The sequence below is a fragment of the Theropithecus gelada genome, chromosome 6, assembly GCF_003255815.1.
Source record: "Theropithecus gelada isolate Dixy chromosome 6, Tgel_1.0, whole genome shotgun sequence".
Lineage (NCBI taxonomy): Eukaryota > Metazoa > Chordata > Mammalia > Primates > Cercopithecidae > Theropithecus > Theropithecus gelada.
This window is the reverse complement of record NC_037673.1, coordinates 91449181-91466005: the sequence shown is the minus strand read 5'-3', so window position 1 is coordinate 91466005 and position 16825 is coordinate 91449181. Positions and strand designations below refer to the sequence as shown.

The 16825-nt window shown below is 37.7% G+C and overlaps 1 pseudogene; it reads left to right on the top strand.

The window, feature by feature from the left end:
* Positions 1 to 14751: 14751 nt before the first annotated feature.
* Positions 14752 to 15160, top strand: LOC112627036 (annotated as a pseudogene).
* The last annotated feature ends 1665 nt before the right edge of the window (positions 15161 to 16825 follow it).

The window sequence follows — 16825 nt, the reverse complement described above, 5'->3', positions numbered from 1 at the left end:
ACACACACACACACACACACACACACACACACACACACACACACACAGGCAGCTTCGTTGTATACTGCCTGTGGTAGGAACAAATAGGGCAGAAAGAAGTTAATATTCTACCTTAACAAATGGACTAAATGGTAAGTGTAGCCCCAGAACTGGTGGGAAGGAAGGGAGAAAAGATCATTATTTGTAGAATCGATTAGATGTTCCCACTTGCTTGTTTACTTCTAGGTAAATTCATTTATAGGTATATAGAAACAAGCAAAAATGTCTCCACACAAGGGATGATTCCTGGATTTCCTTTACTTTTCTGCCCAAGCCATAGTCTTGCTACTTACCTGACAAAAGCTAATGTAGTGGATTTTCTAGAACAGAGTTAAAAATAAATTTTCCCTTAATAAACTTGGATCTTAGTAGATCCTGTAGACTGTAGATAAGCACTTTCCAGTCTCTAGAACTTTCTCCAACGAAGGAAACATTTGATATATCTGCTGTCCGATATGGTAGCCACTAGTCACATAAGGTTGCTGAGCACTGTAAATGTGGCTAGTGCAATTGGGGAACCAAGTTTTTAACTTTATCTAACTTTTAAATAGTCACATATAGCTAATGGCTATCACATTGGACAGCACAGCAATAGACCCATCTCAATCACAATTCATTGAGTATCTACTGTGTGCCACATAGCTACCTTTGAGGAAGATACAATTTGGTCTCAATTTTACAGATAGAGAAACTGAGGCTCAGAGAGACTAAGTGACTTGTCCATGGATTTACAACTAATAAGTAGTAAATTCTGGATATTACATCTGCACCTGTCCCTCTCAAGGCCTGATGCTTTTACAAAACCTGTGGTTCTCAACAGTGGCTGCGTACTAGTTGGTGTGCTCTTCAAAAATATTCATCCCCAGGTCCCACTCCCCAGAAATTTTTGTTTAATTGGTTGGAGGCAGGGCCCAGGCACGTGCATATCTCCAAAATTTCCACTGTACAACGTGAGGGTGACTAAGGCCCCCTATTCTAGTACAGGAAAACTATTTCCAAAAGGTAGTTGTGATGAGGTTCTACCTCCTCTCTCTAGCATAGTTAACAGGTTAGTGCTGAAAGAGAGAGAGAAAAAAAGGGTCGCACTCCTTTGTTTTACAGATCAAAGTATGAAACCAAGAGAGGCTACTCTGAGCTAAGGTGAGGTCACAGAGCTGGTGTTTGTATTAGAGCTGAAACTGGGGCCCAGGTGTTGAGTTATAGATAAATGCTCCAGCTTCTGGAGCTGTGGGGGCAGCAAGGGTCCAAAGGTCGGGAAAGCTCAGCTCAGGGATTTAAAGCCCCAGGCAGCAATCAGAAGCCCAAGGGCAGACAGGCTATGACTGTGCAGTACTTCACTATTTCTAGAGGTGGGAACACTGAGCTGTCTAGGCTTGTCTGCTTCATCCTCTCCATCTCCTTTCTGCCACTCCAAAGGTCCTTAGGAGTGGTCCACAGGCCTCTGTACAGCATTTTTTACTCTGCCAAGGTTACTTACAATGGATATAACCCTACCCTGGCACATGATAGATGCTTACAATCATAAATGTGAAATGAATAAAAGCAGATTTGGGAACTCAAGATTACTGAGGTTACTCAGCTTCTAGGTGGGCTCAGATATCTAACTATGTGAAAAATAACTCTTTAAGAAATCAAATTTTAAAATCCCTTCAGAGCCTTTGCACTTGTCGCACAAAAGTGGTTCGAGAAGATGATATCAGCCTCTAGGACAGGCTTATTTTTTGTTTCAGGAGCTGAAAAGCTTTAAAAGTGATGAAGTAAGAAGAGAAGATGAAAATATTGACAAAAAGTTAAAAAGAGGTATCTATACCATATCCATATGTACTCCAAAGGTCCTGTTAAGTACACGCAACCTACATTTGTCCCTCTTAGGTTAGGAGAGAGTGCTAGAAGGAAACTGCCACAAAAATAGAACATGCTGCTATAAACATGATCACTCAGACTAGCTAAGTATTTCTTTCTCTCATACAATAAAGGAGTAAAAATAAAAATAATTTGTGTTTTAGATTATCCTCAGGAATGATGTGTGGCTATAAAATGTACTGTGGAAATTATCTCTCCATTCAGGAACTCAGCGCAGCTGCTACCATGAGGAGACTGCGTATGTTCTGAAGCTAACGAACCTGTGTTCAAGAATCTGCCTTTAGAAGTAACAGCACTAAAAGCCATAAGCAAAAAAATCTCAAGTATGATGGTAGCAAATAGCTTCAGATAGAAACATCTACTCTGTTGGCAAGTGCCCTTTAGAAAGCAGGACTTAAATTCTTTTAAAACAAAATCACCAATCATTCTGAGGAGTCTGCTGCTTGCAGAAGTAGGAAAAACAGGTTTTTTGAGCTACAGCTGCAGATTCAAAAATTAGTTTGTACCAGTTGATTTCACTTTAGTAATGTAAAAAGTAAAAAACCCAAAGAGAGCAGCAAGAATTAGCTGAGGGTGTTTAGAGATGTCAAAGAAAATAATGGCAGAAAAAGCTACCTCAAGTATCTTCAGTTTTGAATTTTAAGCCACAGTTTCTTTTAAATCTTCTGCTTTCCCAACCCTTAGGCCTCTTTTTCTTTAATAGTAATATGTGCCCAAGATTTAAAAATAACACTGAGGTATTAAATAGAACATTAAAGTCCCCTAACTCCTATCTACTCTCAATCCTATTGCAAATCCCCAGATCATTCTTAAAATTATCACTGACTATATCTTAAAAGGTTAAAGAAACATGGTGTCCAATGTGTAAATGTCCTAAGGAAGTCTGTTTCACTGGCCTCGAATTTTCCATCAGGGGCCAGCTATGTAACTTAGGGAACGTTGAGACACAGACTCAAAAGATGAAAGCTCAACTCCTCACTTCTTTCCAACCAGGTTTGTGCCTTTGAGCAGAGCATTTCCACTTGCTGTAACTCTTTTCCCTCTTCTGGAAAGTAAGGGAAATTAAAATGCTGACTCTTGGTTTGTTTCTATTCAAATCTTCTTTACTGGCGTTAATAGAAACATAAAGGAGCCACAAACATAAGCCACATAGGTAATTTTATTTCTTCATTTTTTTCTAATTTATTTTAGAGACAAGGTCTTAACCTGTTGCCCAGGCTAGAGTACAGTGGCACAGTCACAGCTCATTGCAGCCTTGAATTCCTGGGCACAAGTGATCCTCCTGCCTCCGTCTCCTAAGTAGCTAAGACTACAGGTGCAGGCCACCACGCCCAGCTAATTTTTAAAATTTTGTGTAGAAATGGGGTCTTGCAATGTTGCCCAGGTTGGTCTCAAACTCCTGGCCTCAAGGGAACCTCCCTCCTTGACCTCCCAAAGTGCTGGGATTACAGGATGTGAGCCACCATGTCTGGCCTTCAGCCACATATGTAATTATAAATTTTTTAGAAACCACTTTAAAAAAAATAAAAAGAAACAGGTAAAATTGGCTTTAATAATGCTCTTTATCTCAGTATATTCAAAATACCATTCAACATGTAATCAATATAAAAACATTAATATTTTGATACTATTTCTATTTTTCAAACTAGGTGTTCAATGTCTGATTTATATTTGACACAAGACATCTTGATTCAAACTAGCCACATTTCAAGTACTCAGTACTTGTATCTAGTTGCTACTGTTTGGGGTAGTGCAGTGTCATACCAGTGCTGGACATTGTTCCAAAGAAACTCTATTTTGGTGAGAAGCTCACTTCTGTATCTCTATATTTGACTGCCTCTGCTGCCAAAAAATATATATTATTTATTATTATTTGTTGGGAATGTCTAATTATCAGCAACAAAGTGTAGAAGATAGTTGGATTTCTCAGAGAGTTTCAGTATCAGACCTTTGATTAATACCAGTGCTATTTCCCTATAGCAGATTTGGTCTTCCAGTGACTTTTTCTGTCTGGCTGAGTCATTCCCATTGAATTTTAGGTCACTTACTGTGAGCTTCACAGTATAATTAGGATAGTGTATCACTGTTAATCAACAACTTGAAAAGTATCCCATGCTTTTAAAAAGCAGATGAAAATACTAATTGACCTAAAAGGCTAAAGTAGAATTTAAAGTAAATAAATTTTACTTTAGTTTCTCCAAAAATTACCCACTTTCATCCCGTCAATCATGTTCCATGCCTCTCAACCCTCACACTAAGAAAAACACCTCAAGCATCAACAAGCAGTGAAAAGTAGGTCAAACATCATTTAAACACTACTCTTTTCCAATAAATTCAACAAATAATTCTTTAATACTTTCCACAGACCAGGAGCTATACTTAGTGTTGAGGATTCCTGCCTTGATGGTTTAATTTCAAAGATTTCATCAGGTTAGACCATTATCAGAGACTCTGGCATCTATGTTGGGGCAGTAGTATAGGTTTGTATTCTAGGGTATCTTTTCCTATAAAGCCTTCCCCCAAGATCTACCACATTTTTGAATGAGCCCATTTTTACCCCTCCAAATCTATTCTGTCTGCAAGACAAAACCTGCTGAAATATGTTATATACCACTTTTGGTGTATGCTGTAAATTAAAAATCAGCATCTGTTTATTGTAAAAGAAAATATTCAAGCAAATTAGAAGTCTGAAAAGAAAATGTTCCCCCCTCTTAATGCATTATCCCTAGGTGCACCCGTTAGAGGTGACCACCGTTGAAGTATTATTCTAAAACCTCCAAGCATATATAAATATGTATACACATATGAATACATAAACAAATTTTGAAAGAATATTTTTAAGGTAACATGCGATTATGAAGAAAATGCAAATAATACAGAAGCACATAAAAAAGGAGTAATCTGTATTCACATACAATATTTGACAGAGTATTTTAAAGTGACACACGATTATGGACAAAATGCAAAGTGAAATTTTTCCCTATCCCACATTCCCATAACCCAAAAGTAACAAAAAATGCCCATAGTTGTTTCTTTGTGTATGTGTGGATCTTTTGTGAATTTTTCTACAAATATATAGAGACTATGCCTAACAGAGTTATGAAATGTGCTTTCAAATAGTTTTTATTGTGAAATCTAATATATGCATAGGTAAGTGTACAAAACAACAAAGTGAGCCCTCTTGCAATGACCACTCAGGTTAAAAAGCAAAGTATTGCCAGCCCTCTTCAGGACTTCTAATTACTACCCCCTCTCATCTTCTCTCTCAAAGGTTTCCAGTATCCTGACTTTTAGATTCATCAACTTTTTGTTGTTCTTGTTAATTTTATTGCCTAAGCACACATCATTAAGCACTATAACTTTGCCTGTTATTAGAGTTTAAGTAAATAGAATCATACCATATGTATTTTCTTGTGTCTGGCTGCTTTTATTTAAAACATTTATTTTTAACTTACTACATCTTGGGTATCTTAGCGAACATACATAGAATTGCCTCATTCTTTCATTTTCATGGTATAAAACTGAACAAATTTCCAAATGAATAACCAAATTATTTTCACGCTTTTTGATCATTATAAATAATGTTGTGAAAAATATCTTGGGCATTTGTCTTTATAAATTTTTAAAACTTAAAAAGTAATCCTACTACTAATGTAAAATTGGGTAGAATATCAATTATTTCAGAATTCTGAATGAAACAACCTTTATCTTTAAAAATCTATAAATGTCCAATGTAAAATATGTTGAGATCATAGTCTGGATATGAAGCAAAATTTGGTGCAATTGGCACCCAAAGTCAGCCAAGTCCTAATGTGAATGATACTATTAATTGACAATGAACACACACTCTGAAAGGCACTATTCTCTGCATTTTACATGCCCAACAACCCATTAAGTTAGGCCCTATAATTACCACCAATTTACAGATAAGAAAACAGGCCTGGAGATGATAAGTCACTTGGTCAACATCACACAGTGGATAAGAGTAACATCTTTAACGCTAACGCTGGTTTACATCCTTGGGGACCCTAAATAAAGCAATAGCACGAGAGAGTTCCTGTGTGGTGATAGAACAGTTCTATATTTTGATTGTACTAGTGGTTACACAAATCTATACATGGAATAAAATTGCATATAACGACACACACACACACAATTGAATGCGAGTAAAAAATGGTGAAAATGGAATTATGTCTGTAGTTTAGTTATCAGTATTGGACCTTGGATCCCAGAGGAGAGTGATAAAAAATAGTACACCTTATATGTAATACAGTATATGTATTATACATCTTATGTGTAATACACATCTTATATGTAATACAGTATACTATATAATACAACTGTAATGCAATATCAAAACCATGGGTTTGCATGGGTGGTAAGTGCAGGGAAAGGGAGATGCCTGACATGCCTTCTCTGGGACTTGAGTGAAGGATACACGGAAATTATGTATTATTTTTCCAACTTCTTGTTAGTCTATAATTATTTCCAAATAAAATGCCTTTTTTTCCTTTCAAATGGAGTTTCACTCTGTTGCCAGGCTGGAGTGCAGTGGTGTAAGGTTGGCTCACTGCAACCTCCACCTCCCGGGTTCAAGCAATTCTCCTGCCTCAGCCTCCTGAGTAGCTGGGACTACTGGCACATGCCACCACGCCCAACTAATTTTTTGGATTTTTAGTAGAGATAGGGTTTCACCATGTTGGCCAGGATGGTCTCGATCTCTTGACCTCGTGATCTGCCCGCCTCGGCCTGCCAAAATGCTGGGATTACAGGCATGAGCCACTGCACTGGGCCATAAAATGCTTTTTAAGGGGTAGGTGGTTTCCAGATCAGCTTTGGCATCAGTTGGGAACTTGGAAATGCAAAACCTTAGGTCCCACCTCAGACCTACTAAATTAGAATCTGCATTTTAACAAGAATCTCAGACGATTCATATGCACATTAAACTTTAGAAGCACTGCTATACAAGAAATATAAGTGATATTCAAGTATTTGTCATCCTGCCACAAAACAAAAAAAGTTTCTTCATTTCAGGGGTAGAAGTTATTCTGGAGGCCCAGGGCCTTCTCATTGGTGTACAACTAGTTCAGTCAAACAGGATAGCTGGTCAGAAGACTCCTTCACCCCATGAGGTTTAATATTCTGTCTTGAAATTCTTAATAATTCTATTTTTGAGTTTGTGTTTTATAAGTGAAATCCAGTGAGACAACAGAGCACACACAGGGTGCTTGGAGCCTCAGCTCACCAACCAGCCCACTTCCCTGCTTTGCTGGGGTGGGGTTCTCAGCTGCCCACTTTCCTGTGCCCTTGTACTTTGGGTCCCCTAGGCCTCTTCCAACCTGTCCTCATCAACAATTTTTGCTGACCTCTAGTCTCAGAAGGAGGTTGTGTTGCTCTCTGTGACATCCCAGGGCGAGGCATGGTGGCAGCTATTCCTGTCTCAGACTGGCAGCACCATGGCATGTTCGTGGGTATTGGTGGGCTGGAGGGGGTCTCTTACCTGCCTCTGATCTAACATGCTTGACATAGAGGTGGCACTACTCTTGGGGGTCCCCAGCCACCATGGGCTTGCATGGGTGGTGGGCACAGGGAAAGGGAGATGCCTGACATGCCTTCTCTGCCACCTGCCAGGGAATGGGTTGGGCAAGTGGATGGCAGTAGGAGAACTTACTGGTTGGTGGGTGATGTGAGGGCTTAGTCACAGAGTGAGGCCCTATGTGAATCTGCATTCATCCTGCAGGTATTTCCATGCCTAAGAATGTGCAACATTAAATAGCAAATAAAAACACCATGATAGGTTGAGGGAAAGACTGTGGAAGAACAGAAAAAGCTTCATATTTTAATTTTCTTGCTTTTTAAATAGGAGACTCCACATTTTCATGTTGCACTGGGCCTCACAAGTGATGTAGCCAGTGCTGCAGAGGCGACTGGGAATCAAAAGATGAACTTTCAGGCTGTATTTGGCAGATGCATGGGCCCAGTGGTAAACTCTAATGGGTACCAAAAGTAGCATTCATTAGAAGATGGCCTTCAGGAACCCTTCAGCAACAAAAGGTTTCTTCATCCCCCTTTTATTAAAGGAGACTTTCAATCACCGAAAATATAAGCCAGCACCAAGAACTGTAAATACAGATCTCCCAATTCTTTGTATAGCTGCCAGTACCTAGGTATACTTCCATATTTTCTATATATGCCTACAAAGAAAGTAATCAGTGTAACACTCCTACTTTTATTTTTATTTTTTTGTTGTTTGTTTGTTTTGAGACGGAGTCTCACTCTATTGCCCAGGCTAGAGTGCGATGGCATGACCTTGGCTCACGGCAACCTCTGCCTCCCGGGTTCAAGCAATTCTCCTGCCTCAGCCTCCCAAGTAGCTGTGATTACAGGTGCCCACCACCATGCCTGGCTAATTTTTGTATATTTAGTAGAGACAGGATTTTACCACATTGGTCATACTAGTCTCAAACTCCTGACCTAAGGTGATCCACCCATCTCAGCCTCCCAAAGTGCTGGGATAACAGGTGTGAGCCACCACACCTGGCCATACTTCTACTTTTAAAAATTAAAATTCCTACGCAACTTTAAATACAGAAAAAACATGGGACTTTGGAATAAGTCTTAGATGAGGGAGAGAAAGGATTTAGGTTATAGGGAGTATGTTCATACTTTTATATAGATCTTCTTAAATTAATCCATGCAGTAAGTACTCATTGAGCCCTCCCAAAAAGATCACTAGTAAACTTAAACTAATTCTCTCTGAAGCATTTTTGAGATCCTGTACTTTTTCCAAAAATACTTTTTTAAGTCCTTCCTTTTTCAACTCTTCCTCATAATTTATTGATGACTAAAAAAATGATATTCAGAAATAGCACATATATTTATCATTCATACTCCTGTTTCTCTATCCTGGGCAGTGTCAATCTTCCTTTTGCTTATATCCTCTATCCTGAACTGATGTTACTTAGCATATGTCATGTGTAACTGAAGAGAAGGCAAAAGCTTAAAAGTTATTTTGTCTAACAAGGTGTTCTCAGTGAGTTTGTTTAATAGGATAAATGCAAATTTTTATCTGTAGCATGACCCCAATTTTAATCTCATGCATTTATATATATATAATTGTGGCTGGGAGGAATTGATATATAAATTTCTTAGTGATGGTTGTTTTAGGGTGTGAAATTGTAGGTGATTTTAATTTTCTTTTTTCTATTTCTCTGTATTTTCCCAGTTTGTCTGCAGTGAATATTATAGGGGACATTAGCAACATTACATGATAGAGCCCTAATGCCTCTGATACTCATTATTCCTTAATATGAACCACTTGGATTTTTTTCAGAAATGTACTTTGCTCTTTTGGATACTGCTACCAGTTCACTGACAGAAGTGATGAAGCTGAGTGTGAATTTCCCACATTTAAGGAGTGCTAATTCATTTAGTAGCATAATTAAGTCACCACCTGATAACCCAAGAGTCATTGCAACTCATCAGGCTTCAAATGCCCAATTAATTTACTCTTCTGTGCTATATCAGCATATGTATCCTAATTTTGTTAAGTGCACCATGAAGGATTTTTAAAAATATATTATGTTGTAGGACAGTGATTTCCATATAATATTGTAGAACAGTGGGTCTAGGAAGCCTAAAAACTCCTTGTTATATTTCAATTGAAAAATTCCTTATCCAATTGCAACAAAAGCAAAAATTGACAAATAGGATCTAATTAAAGAGCTTCTGCACAGGAAAAGACACTATCAATAGAGTAAACAGACAACCAACAGAATGAGAGAAAATGTTTGCAAACTATGCATCTGACAAAGGTCTAATATCCAGCATCTAAAAGAAACAAACACATTTACAAGAAAAAAAAAACCCATAAAAAAGTGAGCAAAGGAAATGAAAAGATACTTTTCAACAGAAGACACACATGTCGCCAACAAGCATATGAAAAAAAGTTCAACATCACTGATCATTAGAGAGATGCAAATCAAAACCACAATGAGATATCATCTCATACCAGTCAGAATGGCTATAATTAAAAAGCCAAAACATAACAGATGCTGGCGAGGTTGCAGAGAAAGAGGAACGCATATACACTGTTGGTAAAAGTGTAAATTAGTTCAATCATTATGGAAAGCAGTGTGGAGATTCCTCAAAGAGCTAGAAACAGAACTACCATTCAACCCAGCAATCCCATTACTGAGTATATACCCAAAAGATTATAAATCATTCTGTCATAAAGACGCATGCACGCATGTGTTCATGCAGCACTACTCACAATAGCGAAGACATGGAATCAACCTAAATGTCCATCAGTGGTAGACTGGATAAAGAAAATGTGGTATATACACACCATGGAATACCACACAGCCCTAAAAAAATAACAAGATCCTGTCCTTTGCAGGAACATGGATGGAGCTGGAGGACTCCAGCAAACTAATGCAGGAACAGAAAACCAAATACCACCTGTTCTCACTTAGAAGTGAAAGCTAAATGATGAGAACACATGGACACATAGAGGGGAACAGCAGACACTGGGTCTTCCTGAGAGTGTAGGGTGGGAGGTGGGAGAGGATCAGGAAAAACAGCTAACGAGAACTAGGCTTAATACCTGGGTGATGAAATAACCTGTACAACAAACACCCATGACATGAGTTTACCTGTTTAACAAACCTGCACATGTACCCCTGAACTTAAAAAAAAAAAAAAGAAGTTAAAAAAAGAAAAATCACTTGTCTTATAATCATGGGAGAATCTACCATAATAAAATGCATACAGTATATACTTACTAATTGTAACTGTTAACATGTCCTACTTTCAAGAGCTTTCAAATAACTTCTGTTTTCCAATAGTATTTTCCAGACAGAACTTAGGCTATTAAATGAAAGGACAGGAAGCATAAGCACAGTGTGAATTTCCCCGAAAATACATGTGGCGCAACTTAATTGACAATGTAAAGGCATTAAGAGGTACAGCTTTTAGGAGGTGATTAAGTTAGGAGGGCAGAGCCCTCATGGATGGGATTAGAGACCCTACAAAATGGCTTGAGGAAGTAGGTCTGTTTTCTTCAGCCCTTTTGCACAGACACTGAAAGAAAATGTCATCTGTGGAACAAGCCCTCCCCAAACACTGAATCTGCCACTGCTTCCTAGCCTCCACAACTGTCAGAAACACATTCCTATTGTTTATAAGTTGCCCAGTCTGTGGCATTAATATTTTGTTATAGCAGCACAAATGTACTAAGAAAGTCCTCAAAATATGGCAGCTATTATTAGTGTATCTACTTAATCTAGACACATAAATATCAATCATGTTAAAAAATATCTGCAAAGACAATAGCAAAAATCATCACCATGCTATTGAGTGTCATTTTACAAAAAAGCACAGAAAGGTTAAATAATGCCCAAGGTCATACATTAGTAAGTGATAGGGCAGGGGTCAGAATTAAGGAAATATGGCAGCCAAATTCACACAACTGGAACACAGGGAATGAGAACATCTGCCAACTGAATGATCAAATTAAAAAGTATTTATTCAGGGCAGTTGTGCAAAATGAGGCCTTCTTCCTCAAGAAGCTGAATGTAATATAATTTCACAAGGATTAAAAACACATTTGAGTAAGAAACAACCTTCTCCCTTAAAAAGCTGACAATTTAGTGACAGAGTTAAGGTAGAAGATGAGATTTAAAAATTAGGTAATCCAGTGTGTATCCTGGCTGTCAAAACAAATAAATAAACATTAGGTAAGAGATAGGAGTGTATGTTCTTTAAGTACTTTCCATATCTGGAAGATTCTGTAATTCTCTTTGCTTTAAGTTTTGCCATGAAAAGTTAGAAAAATTTTAAAAGTCAGCTATATACATGAACCACAAGCACAGGGATTCATTCAAGTGAATCAGGAATAACCTCTGGTTTGGTATTATAATTCTGCAAACTGCAGAAGTTGTCTGAATATGAACACCAAATCAGCAAAATCTTATTCCCCCTTGCTAACAATAGAACTAGTTTACATCATATTCGTTTGTGCAGTTGCTTTGAGTCCAGTCTCTAGAAATGCTCCACCTTACCTAAGTATCAACAAAGGCAGGAAAAACCTTGTCCAAAAATATTTTTAAGTGGTTGATGTGGGCAGATGGAAACAATGGAATACTAGATCTACAGAATAGCTGGTAGAGAATCTGGATTTTGATTGTTTGTATTTGATGGGATTTTTAAATTACTTTTAAAAGTAAGTCATAAGTGCCAGCCTGAATTATCGGGGGAGGACTCTCTAGGGACTCCTGCTGTGTTTTGAGAAATGTGCCTGGGAGCATAGTGCACCTTATCCCCACAAAGGAAAAGTGCCCTTGAAGACTACAAGCAGCAATTTCTATCTTGCCTCCAATATGACCAGAATAGGGTGGACCCACAGGATTTGACTCCCCCTGGCTATCATCAGGGGACCAATTACTATATTCACTAACTTAATGGGATCCTGACTAACATCATTAAGGGCACAGTAGGCAATAATGATTATAAAATAACCTGGTGAAATTCCCTAGGTAGACCATGCCTGGTCTAGCTCCCTTATCTAATACCATCTGTGGATGCATAGATGACCTGGAAATGGAAATTGTGTAACTAATAACTTCTAATTGAAAGAAATTTAACTTAAGTCTATTTATACTGTGCTGCATGTTATATCTTAGTTCACACCTAGGGAATCTAAACTAGTTATTGCCAACCTCTCTGGAACCCCAAAGCTCAGCCATCATTAAATTTCACAACACTTACTTGTACTAAGTGAAAGAGTATTTTAAAAATTCAGTTGAAGGGTAACAGTTTTTGTTAGGAGAATTTTGCAACCTTTTGAGAAATGAGTCAGGGTGCCAAACAGAGTGGGTTTGTTTTTAAAATGCAGATTCTTGTCCACTCCCCAGACCTAATAAATCAAAACCTCTGAGGGCTGGGGCCCAGGGACCTAAATTTTAACAAGCTCCCCAGGTGATTCTTATGTACACTAAAGTTTGAGAATGTCTGCCCTAGGGTATCACCAACCCAAAGATAAAATCACTTGTTACTACCAAATGTTATAAAATGTTGCACTGCTAGCATAACTTGAATTGGCTATAGGAAACCAGCAATTCTTAGCATTAGAAAAATTTCCATCACAATTTGACTTTCTCATACTTAGGGGTGTGACTTTATATGCAGCGATGCTGAAGAAATCTGGCCCATCCTGTAAAGGCTGCTGGTAACAGGCTCCCCTTCTGCCCATGCATGCCACTGGTACCATGATTGGTATGTCCCTAATGTAATCACAGTCCTCCTCCTTCATGGCATGCTCTGCTCTCTCCTCATCTCTAAAGTAAGGACAATTGTTATTCCATGTGCAACTGCTGAAAATTGTTTTTAAAAAAGTAAGGACAATGTTAATTTTGCATAACTCATAAAAGGCAATACACCTTTCCCTTATCAATATTTTAAAATTTATGTTTCTTATTGTTCTTTCATTATATTTACAACAGCTTGTCCTTATGGTTGTAAACTGCTTCAACCCCTTAACAAACTTTGTTTTTAAATAATATTCATAAGCTTATCAGATCTAAGAAAATGACAAAAAAAAAAAAAGCAAAGGATGAAACTGGCTTCAATAGCGCAAGAGAAAGGCCACCCCCTCAAGATATGTGAAGCTATCCCCTCAGGCACTCAATAATACTTTCACCAAATCCAAATGTAACAAGTCATATCTTAGGCTGGAAATGTTTTGCCTTTTGCAGAATATGAGAAGCCAGAAAGCTTGGAAAACTATTAAAGAATTCATAACGCAAGTATCTTTTTTAAGAGAAGTTACCTTGCTTGTTTGTTTTTCAGGAAGAAATAATAGCCGGTACAAACACTTGATGAAAACAACATTTATCTTTCTATTGAATTTCCACAGAAACTGGAAATTGGAGCATACCTGTTAAAATAAAAAGTTCAGTTGCTGAGGCACTAGAAATCAAACTGCTTTCAAAAAGAAAATTCTCCCAATCAGACACCATTCAGCCAAGGTCTATTAGCGTCACTTCTCAAAAGGCAGAAATCTTAAGTGGGATGAATCATAACAGCTGGTTCCCACCAACTGACGCTCCACCAGACAGGAAGCTGGTTATCAATGGATGGTAAGGTGTCACCACTGTCCAGGCAGCTTGGTCAGAGTGATGGGGCCTGAAAGAGGTGGTAGCTCCCTGGGAAGCCCCTTAAGGGAATGTCTGCAGATGATAGCTCAGTAGATGGTTTTTGGTTTGGCTGTGTGTGTGTGTGTATGTGTGTGTGTATGCACGTGCAAATTTTTGCATTTTAACTTCAATACAGAGAAAGCTCAACTTAAATGCTATAGTGTACAAGGGTCTTTTTTCTATCCAGGGAAAGGCTACAAGAAGTATGGCTACAACCTTTCTGAGTCAATATATAAACTGAATGAACACTGAAGATAAAATTGTTGAGAAATAATCCATTTGCTTGGATAAGAAGACTGAAAAGGAAACTGACTAGGGTGCTTGAGAGAATTTGTTTCTTTCTCGCAGAGATGTTCTAAAGTCAATTATACTATAAAGCTACAATAATCGTGACAGTGGGTACTGATGAAAGCAGAGACACGTAGATCATATAGTATAGAGTGCAGAAATAGATCCATACAAATACTGTAGTCAACTGATTTTTTACTTGGGTGTAAACACAGTTCAGTGGAATAAAAGATTGTCTTTTTAACAAACAGTACTAACCCAAATGCCAAAAAATCACCCTAGACACATATTTCACACCTTATACAAAAAACCTGGCTCAACATCCTACCCCCACCCCTGAGCCAGACCCTGCTCTGCTCACACACCCATGCTGGCCATCATTCAGCAGCTGAGAGGACAATAGCATCGAGTGGATAGCAAATGCTTTGATGAATACATGATGGAACTAGGAGTAGGGATAGTTCTGTGAAAAATGCATGCAATGGCCAGAACAGGTTGTAACATTTCTTGTGACAGCAAAAACCACCATAAACACTGAGAGCACTCTGAAACCAACACAGTTCTCTTGTACCCTGAGGGAGAAGTTTGAAGAAACTACAGCTGATAGCAGAAAAACACAGACTGTCACAACTTCACACATGGCACATTGGTTCAACATCAGGAATGGAAAGGAAAGGAAAGCACGATAATAAGAAAGTTAAAAAAACGGGAAATTAATGGTGGACTGCATCCTGAACAATGTCACCTGTACTCAGGTCTACGAAAAAGTAGAATAAAAATTCTATCATCACTTTGGAAAGTAATTAGCTGAGAGAATGAACAAGTTCAGTTCAACAAGCAAATCTCCACAAGTATCTTATGTGGAATTATTTTAAAGTGCTGGTTTAATTAGGATCATCCCTTTGGTTAGTAAAGAAATGTACTTGTGCTAATAAAAAATTAACTTGAAATGGTCCATAAACTTAAATGTAAATGTAAAACTGTAAAACACTTTGAAGAAAATGTATAGGAAAATATTTGTGACCTTCAGCTAGGCAAAGAGTTCTTAGATTTAACACCAAAAGCACTGTAAGAACAAGGAAAAAAAAAACTGATAAACTGAACTTCATCAAAATAAAAAACTTTTTTTTGTTTTGCAAAAGATACTTTAAGAGAAAGAAAAAACAAGGTAGGGACTGGGGGAAAATGTTTTTGAATCATATATCTAGATTACATAAAAATCATCAAATCTTAAAATGAAAGCAACTCATTTTTTTTAAAAGGACAAAAGATCTGAAAAGACACTTCAACAAAAAATATATACTAAAGGCAAACAAACACACAGATATATGTTCTATATTACTAATCATTAGGGAAATGGAAACCAAAACTACAATGAGATACTACTATGCATGCTCTAGAATGACTTAAAAAAAAAACCTGGCAATGCCAAGTGCTGACAAGTACACAGAAAAACTTGAATTTTCAAATGCAAAATGGTACAGTCACTATGAGCAATAGTTTGGCAGCTTATTATAATGTTAAATATATACTTACTATACACAATAATCCCACTTTTAAGTATTTACCCAAGGGAAATAAGACTTGGCTGAGCATAGTGGCTCATACCTGTAAACCCAACACTTTGGCAGGCAGTTTGAGACCAGCCTGGGCAACACGGTGAGACCTTATCTCTACAAAATAAAAATAAAATAATTAGCTGTGTTTAGTGGCATGCCCTGTAGTCCCAGCCACTAGGGAGGCTGAGATGTGAGAATGGCTTGAAGCCAGGACTTTGAGGCTGCAGTGAGCTATGACTGAGCCACTCCACTCCAGCCTGGGTAACAGAGGGAGACCCTGCTTCAAAAAAAAGAAAAAAAGAAAGAAAGAAAAGAAATAAACAAAGAAGACATGTTTACATAAAAACCATTTGTGAATGTTTATAACAGCTTTATTCACAATCACCCAAAATCAGATATAATGTAAATATCCTTCAAGTGGCAACTAAACTGTGAAGGACCCGTAAATGGAATAGTATTGAGCAATAAAAGGGAACAAACTGTGGGTACCTGCAACAACATGGATGAATCTCAAATGCATTATGCTAAGTGAAAGAAGCCAGACTCAAAAACCTACATAACGTATGACTCCATGTATATGACATCCTAGAAAAGGCAAAACTATAGTGATGGAAAACAGATCAGTGGTTGTTAGGGGTTAAGGGTGGGGGGCAGGAGGATCTGACTACAAAGGGACAATGTATTTTCAAGGAGTTCCTTTGGGGAGGTAATAGAATTGTTCTGTTTGTCGAATTTTTGGTATAAAATATATACCAAAAAGAGTAAATTTTACTGTATGTAAATTAAAAATACATTTTAAAAAGTTTACCTGCACTAACGCTTAATTATTTTATAGTAAATTTTCTGGGATAATTGTCATTGCAAACTCAAAAGTGCCTTCAA